The sequence below is a fragment of the Hyaena hyaena genome, unplaced genomic scaffold, assembly GCF_003009895.1.
Source record: "Hyaena hyaena isolate Hyena2069 unplaced genomic scaffold, ASM300989v1 scaffold_601, whole genome shotgun sequence".
Lineage (NCBI taxonomy): Eukaryota > Metazoa > Chordata > Mammalia > Carnivora > Hyaenidae > Hyaena > Hyaena hyaena.
The window spans coordinates 1,142,188-1,153,858 of NW_024081232.1; positions in this window are offsets into that span (position 1 = coordinate 1,142,188).

Sequence of the window (11,671 nt, forward strand, 5' to 3'; positions counted from 1 at the left end):
TTGACAAGATGTAAAGAGAGCTTGCACTGACTTGTCAAACAATGGGCTCTAGGCTTTACTGATAATCCCCATAACCCAGCAAGGTTGCTTCACTGCCATTTTACAGATGGGAATTCTCAAGCTCGGAGAGGTTAAAGAATTTGCTCAAGGATGTGTAACTAGGAAGTAATCAAGTCACGCTTTCAAACCCAGGTCTTTCTGAATCCAATGTTACCCCAAACTGAAGTAAAGACTCTACTACATTTTGCTAGGACGATAGATCTTAGCTCACTTTATTGAAAGCTAAGTGTTTATCAATATTCTTGGCTGCTGTACAAATATGTTTATCCTAAATAAACATCGTCTGAGAATCACAGGGGGGAAGACATGCAAATTGTAATCCCTTGGATGCCATAATTTTGAAATGACAACTAGGACAGTTTTTCCCATTTTAAGGGGAGAGGGAGTGAAGTTGAGCTGGTCTATCTTCAAAAATGTAAAAAAAAAAAAAAAGCCTCAAGCTCAGAGCCACAGACCTTGAAAGTTGTGGCTGTGTGGTGCCCACCAAGGACAACTCCAAGGACAATGCTCATTTCAACCCTGAACCAATGATTTGCTTTCTGAACACCTATGCTCTGACAAATTAAACATTCCCCTGTTTGTGTTTAATGAGAAATATCTCTTAGTTGCTGTTTGAAGATAATGTAATTAGGACCTGAGGCCAAGGCCAGCAAGTGCCTAAGAAAATTACAATCAAAAATGTTCTGAAGGAAAGTAGCATTGTTAGACTTGCCCCAGAGCCTCTGCCCTTCCTCCCTGTTAACTCTGAACAGGGCACACTGGTTCCCTGCATAATCTCAGGAAGCTGGATCCAGTTTAGTGCTTATATTTACTTGGGGGTTCCTGAACTATAGCTCTGCCATCAGAAACAGACGATGGCACCCGAGGACAGCCACCTTTCCTCGCCACATAATGGCAAAGGGCACCAGCTCTGGGAGCTTACGAGACAGACCCAGCCTCATCTCCACTATCTATTACCTGTGGGACCTTGGTAAGCTACTGACCTCTGTAAATCTCAGGTTTCTCATCTCCAGATGAGGATAATTAATGCCCCATTCTACCTTGGGAGAATTGAAATACACACATTACACTGGGCCTTTTGCAATTGTCAATACTTGGCCTGTAAAAATAGCAACTGCAGGCAGTTGAACCCAAACCTTACCATCGGACCTGGCACAGTGATCATTCAGTAACGACAGCTGCTATTGGGATTATCTGTCAGAGTGGAGTGCACTGCAGATACTCACTAAATCAGTACTGATCACTTTGGGTTGATAACTGACATACAAGCTTATGAAATGGAGACTCTACCATTGCAAATTCTCATCATTCATTTGACATCCAAGTACTCTGAGGTGACAGGCACTATGATGGGCAGTAAGAATGCAAGTGGAACGAAACAGCAGAACCCTTCAAACTTTATCCTTTAGTGAGGGACAGCGGGTCAGCAAAGGCTCACAGTAAAGTATGCCAGCATGAGAAGGGGGACTGTGTGAAAGTGTTAGTAAATGGGTCTATATTTAGAGCACAGCACGTTGGGGGACATGAAAGAAAGGGCACTTTCCCTAATTGTGATTAGATATCTCCATGTGCCAGGCACTCTTCTGAGCTTTTTATATAGTTGCATTAATTCCTCAGATAACCCCTTAAGAAAGATATTATATTAACCCTCCCCCCCGTATTTTACTAATGAGAATATTGAGGGATAGAAAAGCAAGACCATACAGTTAGGAAGTGGAAGAGCCAGAATTCAAACCCAGAAAATCAGACTGCAGAGCCCATGGGATTAACCATCATGGTTAATGGCATCCCAGTGCAGTAGAGTAAATAGAATATAGAAGAAATGCCCTAAGATGTTTTCTTAATTCATCGTCTTCTTCTTTTCCTCTCTCAACCCCAGAAGCTAAGTGATGCTGTTTCTTAATCATTAGTGCTGTTACTGCTTTCAGAGCATTGGGCTGGGTGGATGCAGTAAAATGACAAAAGTCTTGTATCCAATACCTCCATTCCTTGGAGCCCCATTAACAGTAGACCCATCCATCTAGAGAGTGAAATGTACTTAAGACCAAATCTTCCTTTTGAGGAAGAGTCACATTACAGATGTGTAGAAAGTGGCCCCCATTTCCTTCAGGGAAACTCCTGGAACCTGGAACACGAGGCCCTTCTGAATCCCCTGAGCGGTTTGAGGGGCAAGTTCACGGGCCAAAGGATGGCAGAAATACTTAATTTTCCCTTTTCTTATTTTACCTGCATATCACATACATACTGAATGAAGAGGGAAAGTTAAACGATCTATTCAATCATAGAGTTCCTACCATGTGTCAGACACTGAACTTGGTGATATAGATAAAAAGACAAATGAGATCTTGTCCTTCCTCTCAAGGAAGCACACAATCTAAGGCAAGAGTGCCCCCAGATAAATAATTACAGGACTGTGGAGTAAGTGCTCTAATAAAGTCAAGTACAAGGGGCCATGGGGCCAAAGGCGAGAAAACATTTGAGCCCGTCTGGAAGAGCTAGAGAGGCAGGAAGACAGCTGTGGAAGGTCTGTGCAATGGAAACCAACGGAAGAGATTACGTTAAAGAGCCAGTGGTCAGTGGCGTCATGAGACATGATAGGACAAGCGAAACCAAACTTGGAAAGTGTTCTTTGGATTTGGCGGCCTCAGCCAAAATCAACTCAATGGAACAGAAGTGGCAGAGCCTGGTTTCGGTCGGCTGTGAGGACGTGGAGGCGGATACTTGGCACAAGGAGGGCTGACGGAGGGTTGCCGGCAGGGCAGATGCTGACACTTGGGCTGACCAGCCCACCCAGTTTGTTAGGGGTTGTTTGGGTTTCAGCACTGAAAGTCCTGTGTCCTGGGAAAGCTCTACTTGTGGGGAAGCCCCCTAAAAAAATTCTTACAAAATTGACAGAAGCATCTGCAAATATCACATCACTCAGTGAGGATTAGGGATTAGGGGAGACCCAGGGTCTGAATTTTACAAGTCATGTCCTTGACTTTCTCACCCGTGAGACAAAGAGGAGGTCAACCAGATACTTGTGACCACATGACATTCATTCATTCATTCATCTGAAAGACACGGAGCACTCGGTACACCCCTGAGGTACTGTGTAGCTCAGTACATTTGTTTAATAAGGTCACTTTGTAGGACTTCATCTTATTGGACCCTATAACCAGGGAACCTGCTTTTTCTCATCAGACTCACCTAGAATTATTGCCTTGAAATTTTGAGTTTGACTGATCATTGCGAGACATTGTGCTTCCTTTTCCTGGGGAAAACATTCTGAAGAAAAGTCCCAGCATCTGTTTCCCCCATAATTAATTACTCTGCTGTGATTCTCAGAGCACAGGCTGGCTGACAGGTGAAACCTGGGTCTCCTACGGAGACTGAGGTGCCTTCTCTCTGTCTCTTATGTGCGCGTGAGGCCAGTGGACAGCCCTTTCAGGGAAGGTCACGGTTCCTGATGGTGCCATACTGATCCTCTGTGTTAACCGGGCACCCTCAGAGCACATCGGGTCCAACCAGTCCAGAAACCCCTCCCTCAAGGTTCCCGTCCATCTGCCTTAGCTCCGAGGTTGATTACCTCAGGCGACAACACCCACTCTTCGAGTTGTGCAGACGCACCAAACAATGCAAAAAAGACTGAAGTCTGAATTATGCCTTAAGTGTCTTTTGGTAAGTGGTGCCAATAAAATGACAATAGCTGTTCTAAACATAATGTTACATTTCCCGCAGCTGAGAAGAGCATGTACCAAAGGCTGAATCACTTCCAAAGGAGGAAATGAAGTCTGTTTTCTGCATTTGGAAGGACTGATGACGCCTTGGGAGGCAGGGTGACTAGAAATTATACAAACGCTGTGACCCTGTTTCTCAGGATGCATTATAGTCCTCCGAGAGAACCATGCTCCTCCACATCTCAGTATGATTATAATCCTTAGTGTCTTAATGATATGGGTGGAAATATGCATGCCTTGGTGAGTTAAGATTCCTGAGGCAGTGTTCACATATTCTTCCCTGAAGCACTCAGATGCTGGGCTGATGAATCACTAAGCAGAGGACGGGAAGGTCAACTTGCAGTTCTGCTAGCGGCCTGGGAGATAAAACTCCATGGAGGATGCAAGAGTGGGAGGCAGCTCCCAGCGAACTCACTGGCTAGCAAGGCCTTCTCTCCCACTTCCTCCTCACAGTGTTCAGTCTCCCTGATTCTTGGGGACATTTTCCTTAAAGCCCCATTTAGTGAGGTATTCCGTCCTATGGTAGGAAACACGGGCACTCATATAAGGTCACTGCGATCTTGGTAATCCGCTTGCTTCCTGACCCATCAGAGGCGCTCAATTAATACGGAATAAAAGGATGGGCTGATAAGTGAGTGAGTGAGACCCAATCACCTGCCTTCTCTGTTCCCTGAGAAAACCAACCTGCTGAGACATTAAAAGAAGGCATAAGGGATGCCTGGGTGGCTCAGCTGGTTAAACGTCCGACCTTTGATTTCAGCTCAGGTCATGATCTCGTGGTCATGAGATCGAGCCCCCTCATCGGGCTCTGCACTGGGTGTGCAGCCTGCGTGGGATGCCCTCTCTCCTCTCTCTGACCCTCCCTGGCTCTATACATACATACATACATACATACATACATACATACACACACACACACAAATAAAAATTAAAAATAAGAAGACATAATGTGGCACCCTAACCAAACATTTGCCTAAAGACCCCAGCCCTCTGCGCTAACGCCACAGAGAGAAAAAGGGGGAGTGCAATGTGGAAACCTCTGTCTGGAGAAAAGGAAGCTATGGCCATTTGCCTCAGGACAGCCTCTTCGTCCAGGGAGCTATAATGGCCAGGGCTGAGGGCGCTGCCTGGAATTAATGGCTGACTAGGAAAATGGCCCAGGACACAGTGAGGGCCATTAAGCCCAGCCAGTTATTAATCCCCAGTAAGAACTTGATACCAAGGTCATTAGAGCAGTTGTGAAGTAAAAAATGCCCAGGAAAGTCTACAGCGCATGGACGCCACTGATGCTTGAGCTGCAGCTTCGTTAGGCCCGAGCACGTGGCACGCAGGGGCCTTAGGGAGGTGGGCAGGCTGGCTCCCCGGAGAGAGCGTCCACAGGGCACACACACGCAGCTCACCATTTTATTTTTGCTGTCACTCTTGCTCCCTGCTAGTGCATAAGCATTTGCTGTCATCCCAGTACCTAGGACCAGTGTCTACAACTGACTAGGGACTCAGGAATGTTTTAGAATATTTTAGAAGGTGTGAATGAGTCTCTCCTTTCACCCCGTCCCCCGCAACCCCCCACCACACCAGAGAATAGGGGAGCATGACAACTTGCATCACAACTTACTCCTTTGGGCTCAAGCGACAGAAGCAATCCCTGCTTGAGAAAGCACGCTCTGGGAATCAAGGTATGATTTCTGTCACAGCCCAGAGAGCAAGAGCAGAAGGAATTCTCCCCATGACCCAGCTGATGCCTCCTGAGCTTTTCTTAAGAGAATAGACCAGGCCAAGTCAAATTAAACTTGACACCTAAAACGATCAGTGATGTCCTTGCAAACATTTGCAGCATGGCAATCTCAGGCTTCACTTTTTAAAATTCTGATTTACTTGGCAGAGGGAAAGGTACCTCAGAGCATAATGTCCATTAGCTCAGTAATGAGACCAGTCTTGCTCTGGGAGCTGCTTGTTGGTCTGGAGCAAACATAAGATATATTAAATGGCTTCAGGTATTTCAAGAATCTCTGCACTTTTCAATCTGATGTTTTCCTGTAATTACGGGGCTTTTATTAGCTGTCAATCTCAGTTCAGCTTGACATGGGTATAAGCCACACTGATTATTTAATGTGATTCCCTAGAAAAATGTTACTCTTTCAAGCTGTTCTTCTCTCTCAATGACAAGCCCACCCACTAGCCTTCACTACCAACCTTCAACACCACCTCTCGTGTTTTCCATCCACTGGCTGCCTTCGGATGGAAGAGCTCCATGGGCTCCATGGGCAGAAGGTGGCGCTGAGCAGTATTTAAAATAAGGCCTTTGGGGCGCCTGGGTGGCTCAGTCAGTTAAGCGTCTGACTTCGGCTTACCTCATGATCTCACAAGTTGTGAGTTCGAGCCCCACATCAGGCTCTGTGCTGACAGCCCGGAGCCTGGATGGAGCCGGCTTCAGATTCTGTGACCCTCTCTCGCGCTGCCTCTCCCCAACTCACGCTCTCTCTCTTAAGAATAAATAAACATTTAAAAATTAAAAAAAAAAATATGGCCTTTGGAGTCACTAGCTTGAATCTGCTTCTTCTACTCCTTAGATGGATAATTTGGGTGAAGTGGCTTAGTTTTTCTGAGTCTGCGTTTTCTCATTTGTAATATGAATATAGTAAAACCAATCTCAAAGAGAAGGTTTGCCATCTCAATTAATGGCACACCTTCCACCCAGTTGCTCAAGACAAAATTCAAAAATCACTCCTTTTTGGGGCGCCTGGGTGGCTTAGTCGGTTAAGCGTCCGACTTTCGCTTAGGTCATGATCTTGCGGTTCGTGGGTTTGAGCCCCGCATCTGGCTCTGTGCTGACTGCCAGCTCAGAGCCTGGAGATAATTTCAGAGTCTGTATCTCCCTCTCTCTCTGACCCTCCCCTGCTCAAGCTATCTCTCTCTCTCTCTCCTAGAAATAAATAAAAAAAAATATTAAAAAAAAATCACTTTTTTTTTAAAGTTTATTTATTTTGCAAGGGGATGAGGGAGGGGCAGAGAGAGAGAGAAAGAGAGAGAGAGTGAAAGAGAATCCCAGGCAGGCTCCATGCTGTGAGCAAAGGGCTCAATGGAGGGCTTGATCCCGAAAACTGTGGGATCACGACCTGAGCCAAAATCAAGATTAGAATGCACAACCAACTGAGCCCCCCAGGCGTCCTGCAAAGCTCACTCTTGATACCTCCCTCTCTCCACCTGCTACAACTCTTCCAGCCCTATTGGGTCTATCTGCCTACATGTATATCCCAAACTTACCACTTCTTGATGAATAGCTTCACTGGCAGAAATCTCAGAGATTGTCTAGGCCGATAATTTTCAGGGTGTGGCTCCCAGAACAGCAGGGACAACAAAGTCTGGGAACTTTCCAGGAATGCAAATTCTCAGACCTCATCCTAGACCTACTGAATCAGATGCTCTGAGGGGGGCCCAGCAATCTGTGTGTTCCCCGAGGGATTCCTCATGCATCCTCAAGGTTGAGAACCCCTGGACCAGGCCCGTGTTCTCATTTTACAGAGGCAGAAGCTGAAAGTCAAGAGGTTATGTGATTTGCTCAAGGCCACACCCAAAAAGCAGCACCCGGGTTGAGCTGCAGGTTTCCTCACTCCTGAAAATTTAAGAAAATCCACTTATGTCCATAGGCTGTTCAAAGTCACTGGGGACTCACTGTAAAGGAATCATGGATTAGTAATACACTGAAGCTGTAACCTACAAATGGAAGTAACTTTGTGACAGAAGATGAACAAGAAGGACCACTCCTTACTGGAGAAGCTACCCTCAGCAGGACCGGCTGCCTCCGTACCACCTGCCTGCTTATCTAGAATAAGCAACCAGGAATGGCTACACAGCATGCAAGCCTCCCCGCCGGGGAAAGCACCGAATGCCTCTATGCTCTTGCCCCACAAAGTGGCCACTGTGGTTTCTCTCCAGCCAGCGCAGACCCTCAGATGTGTGGCCAGACTCAGACGTCTGCTGGGGGTTGAACTGTGTCCACCCCAACAGGCCCTTTCCACACACACACACACACACAGAGCTATGTTGAAGTCCCATCTGTGCACATGACCTTATGTGAAAAAAAAGATTTTTTGCAGATGTAATGAACATGTAAGTCAAGATGTGGTCACACTGGATTAGAGCAGTCCTAGTGCCCTTAGAAGAAGAAAGTCTGGGGGCGCCTGGGTGGCTTAGTCGGTTAAGCGTCCGACTTTCGCTTAGGTCATGAGCTCGCGGTTCGTGGGTTCGAGCCCCGCGTCGGGCTCTGTGCTGACTGCCAGCTCAGAGCCTGGAGCCTGTTTCAGTCTGTGACCCCCTCTCTCTCTGATCCTCCCCTGCTCACGCTGTCTCTCTCTCTCTCCTAGAAATAAATAAAACATTAAAAAAAAAAAAAGAAGAAGAAGAAAGTCTGAGACACAGAGACACACAGGGACAACAGCAGGTGATGAAGGAGGCCGAGAATGCACTGAGGCCTCTGCTGGCCGATGGACACTGAGGAAGCTGTCAGGTGCAAGGTAGGAGGAGTCTTCCTTACAGCTTTCAGGGAGAGCCTGGTTTTGCTAAGGGGAAAGTCTTTGCCTTGATCTCAGACTTCCAGCTGCCATATATATCGTGAGAGAACACATTTCAGTGGTCGTAAGACAACCAGGTTGTGGTCATTTGTTCTGGCAGCTCTGGAAACAAATACACTGCTACCAACACAGTTTGCCCCCTGCCTCCCACCACCCTACTGGCCCCCCACCTACCAGTCCTTCTTCAGGGTCTGGCGGCTTTCTCTCTTATAGCGCACGCTCCACAAAGCTGCAAGGGTGAGAATTTTAAAGTACAGGGCACGCCACCCTCCTTCCCCACTTGAAGAGTAAACTGCAAATTGTTTGCCTGGTTGGAATCTCGCCGCCTCATGGCCCTCAGCTCACTTCACTTGCTGTTCTCAGCCCCACAGACTCCTGATCCCCTTTCTGCCACTGGGATACATCAGGCGTTCATTCCTCCTCTGTGTCTGGACTTAGCTTCTTCGATTATTCACATGCCCCACTCCTTTTCATCTCTCAGGTCTCAGCTTAAAAGTCTTCTCCTCCAGGAGGCCCTCTCTGACTGCTTTAATTGGAAGCGGCCTCCCCCCACTTATCACATAACAGCGTTCTGTGCTATTAACCACATATAACACTGACAAAGAGTTCAGCTGGATAGCAATACATACAGCATCGAACTTAATCCTGAAAACAGCCTTGAAAGGAAGGTTCTACCATTGTTCTCATTTTTATCAGATGAGGAAGTTGAGCTACAAGTTTATCATGATCCTGTTATTCACGATCCTGTTTACGTCCTCTGGCACCCACCACGGCCTCTAATGATTTACATTTTTAATTTCTTTATTGTCTGTCCCTGCCACTAAAACACGAGTGCCATGAGAGCAGAGATCGTGATGTATGCATGAGGTATTTCACTTCCTCACTTTCTCTGCAAGCAGTAGATGATTCTTCTCTGTCCAGAAAAGGTGTGGATGAGTTGTCAGAGAGACAAGCCCATTTCTCGAGCCTGTTTCTTCTCTGGCATGCTAGTACGGGGCTGATGTTACACACTGGCTCACCCCGCAGCCTTTCAGTTAATTCCCTGCTGTGATTTCCTTCAAAGGTCACTCCCATATGCAATTACTTCCTCTAAGAGGAGACTGGATATAAAGGCCCCCTGTGCTCATTAAAACAAACAAAAAGCTGCATTTTTATTAGAGGAAGGTGATATTTAATGCCGCCAGACAAACCAGATTCCACAAAACTGGCTTCTCTGGCCTCTGCCGCATTTGCAAAGGCTTACCATAAACACAGCAGAGTCCAAATCTGGGAAGGTAACTGATAGTGGATGGTCACAAGTAACAGAATTATGAGAATTTGGGACTTCCACATATAGTTGGAGGGGGGCAAAAAGCTATGGTTACAGCAGACCAAATGAGAAAAAAATTCTAACTGGACAGAAGATTAAATCTGTAGTTAAAGTAGAAAGAGCACATTGGCTTGGGAGTCAGACCTGGGTTCAAATCTCAGTTAAGTCATTTATTGGTAGGTACTTCCCTACTCTCAGCCTCAATTTTCTCATCTGTAAAATGGTATGGTAATCGCACAATAAGGTGTAAATAGTACTACACTCATGGCTTCATTGTTACAGATACAAAAAGGAAATCTCTTGAATAACTGGTTTCCTGACCCTCTTTGTATCCAGTCACTCACCGAGCCACAAACTCAACCTGTTGTATCTCTGGTGAATTTGATCTTTTCTACCCACCTGTACCTCAGTTCCCCTTGACCCCACCCCTGGCTCAACCCGCTATGTTCACCGGATCACTGCCAGTCCTCCCACATACACTTCGAATATCCACAGGTGCCAAGGTGGTCTCTCTAAAATGCACATAATTACAACCTAAATGTTAGGGGTCCCTAAATCCCCAAATTCCTTAGTTTCCTCCAATTGCTTTGAGGCAAGTTCTTTCCAGTGGCCACTAAACCCTCATACTTTGCTAAGTTCTGTATCCTCACCCCTTGCAGCTCTCCATACTCCAATCACACTGACTTTTAAGATTTTTTTTTAATGTTTTATTTATTTCTAGGAGAGAGAGAGAGAGAGACAACGTGAGCAGGGGAGGGTCAGAGAGAGAGGGAGTCACAGACTGAAACAGGTTCCAGGCTTTGAGCTGGCAGTCAGCACAGAGCCCGATGCGGGGCTCGAACCCATGAACCGCAAGATCATGACCTAAGCGAAAGTCGGACGCTTAACCAACTAAGCCACCCAGGCGCCCCATACTGACTTTGACTTTGTAGTCCAAGTGGCACTATTCATACTGCTTTGCCTCGGAGCCTTTACACATGCTTTCTCTGGAAACTGCACTTCCTCTGTTGTAAACTGGAACAATAATATCTACCTCACAGTGTTATTTTGTGGCTGTATTGAAATAATAATAACATTCAAAGTCCCCCTTCCCTACTTCCTCTCTCCTGACTTTTGTAATTCCTTCATCACTCATTCAAAGCATCAGATCCTCAGAGAAACGTCTCTAAATTCCAGGACTAGCTTAGCACTCTGTTTTTCCCTTTATAATTCTCACCATGTCTGTAATCACTAATTCAGTGTCTCTCTTCCCCACAAAATGGCAAGGGTCTTAAGAACTGGGTTCATGTTGGGGCACCTGGATGGCTCAGTAGGCTGAGCCTCTGACTCTTGATTTCAGCTCAGATCATGATCTCACAGTTCATGGGATCAAGCCTGGCATTTGGCTCCGCTCTGATAGGTACGGAGACTGCGTGGGATTCTCTCTCCTCTCTCTCTGCACCTCCCTGACTCTCTCTGTCTCTCAAAATGAAACTTAAAAAAACTGGGTTCATGTATTTGTTGGGTTTAGGTCACTTTTACTTCCCCAGGTCCTAATATATAGTAGGTTATCATTAAATATTTGCTGCACAAGTAGCTAAATTAGTTCCTGCGGGTAAGGGGAGCATTCTAGAACCACAGACTCACCCAAGCTTTCTCTTTGGTTTTCACTTCCATTTGGTGTGCCCAAGTATAGACCAAGAGACACAATCATCTAAAATCAAATATTTAATTTAGTGCATATACTTAATCTTCTCACAGAAGCTGAGTAGTACAAACTGAACTGATCACTGTAGCCTTACATTCTATTCACTTTATTATCTAAGCATAAGGGAGTTTTCAAAATGAGTCATTATTTGAGGCTCTGGACACTGACTACTGCCAAGTAGCAAATAACCAGATTGTGTCAGTGTTGACACTTTGGTTCTCGAGCTGATGGCTTGTTTATTGAACTGCCTACTTTAGGGGCTCCGAGAGTGGAAGAATGGTCATCAGCAGCCTGAATAACAACTCAGCACCCCAGCTGGAAACAC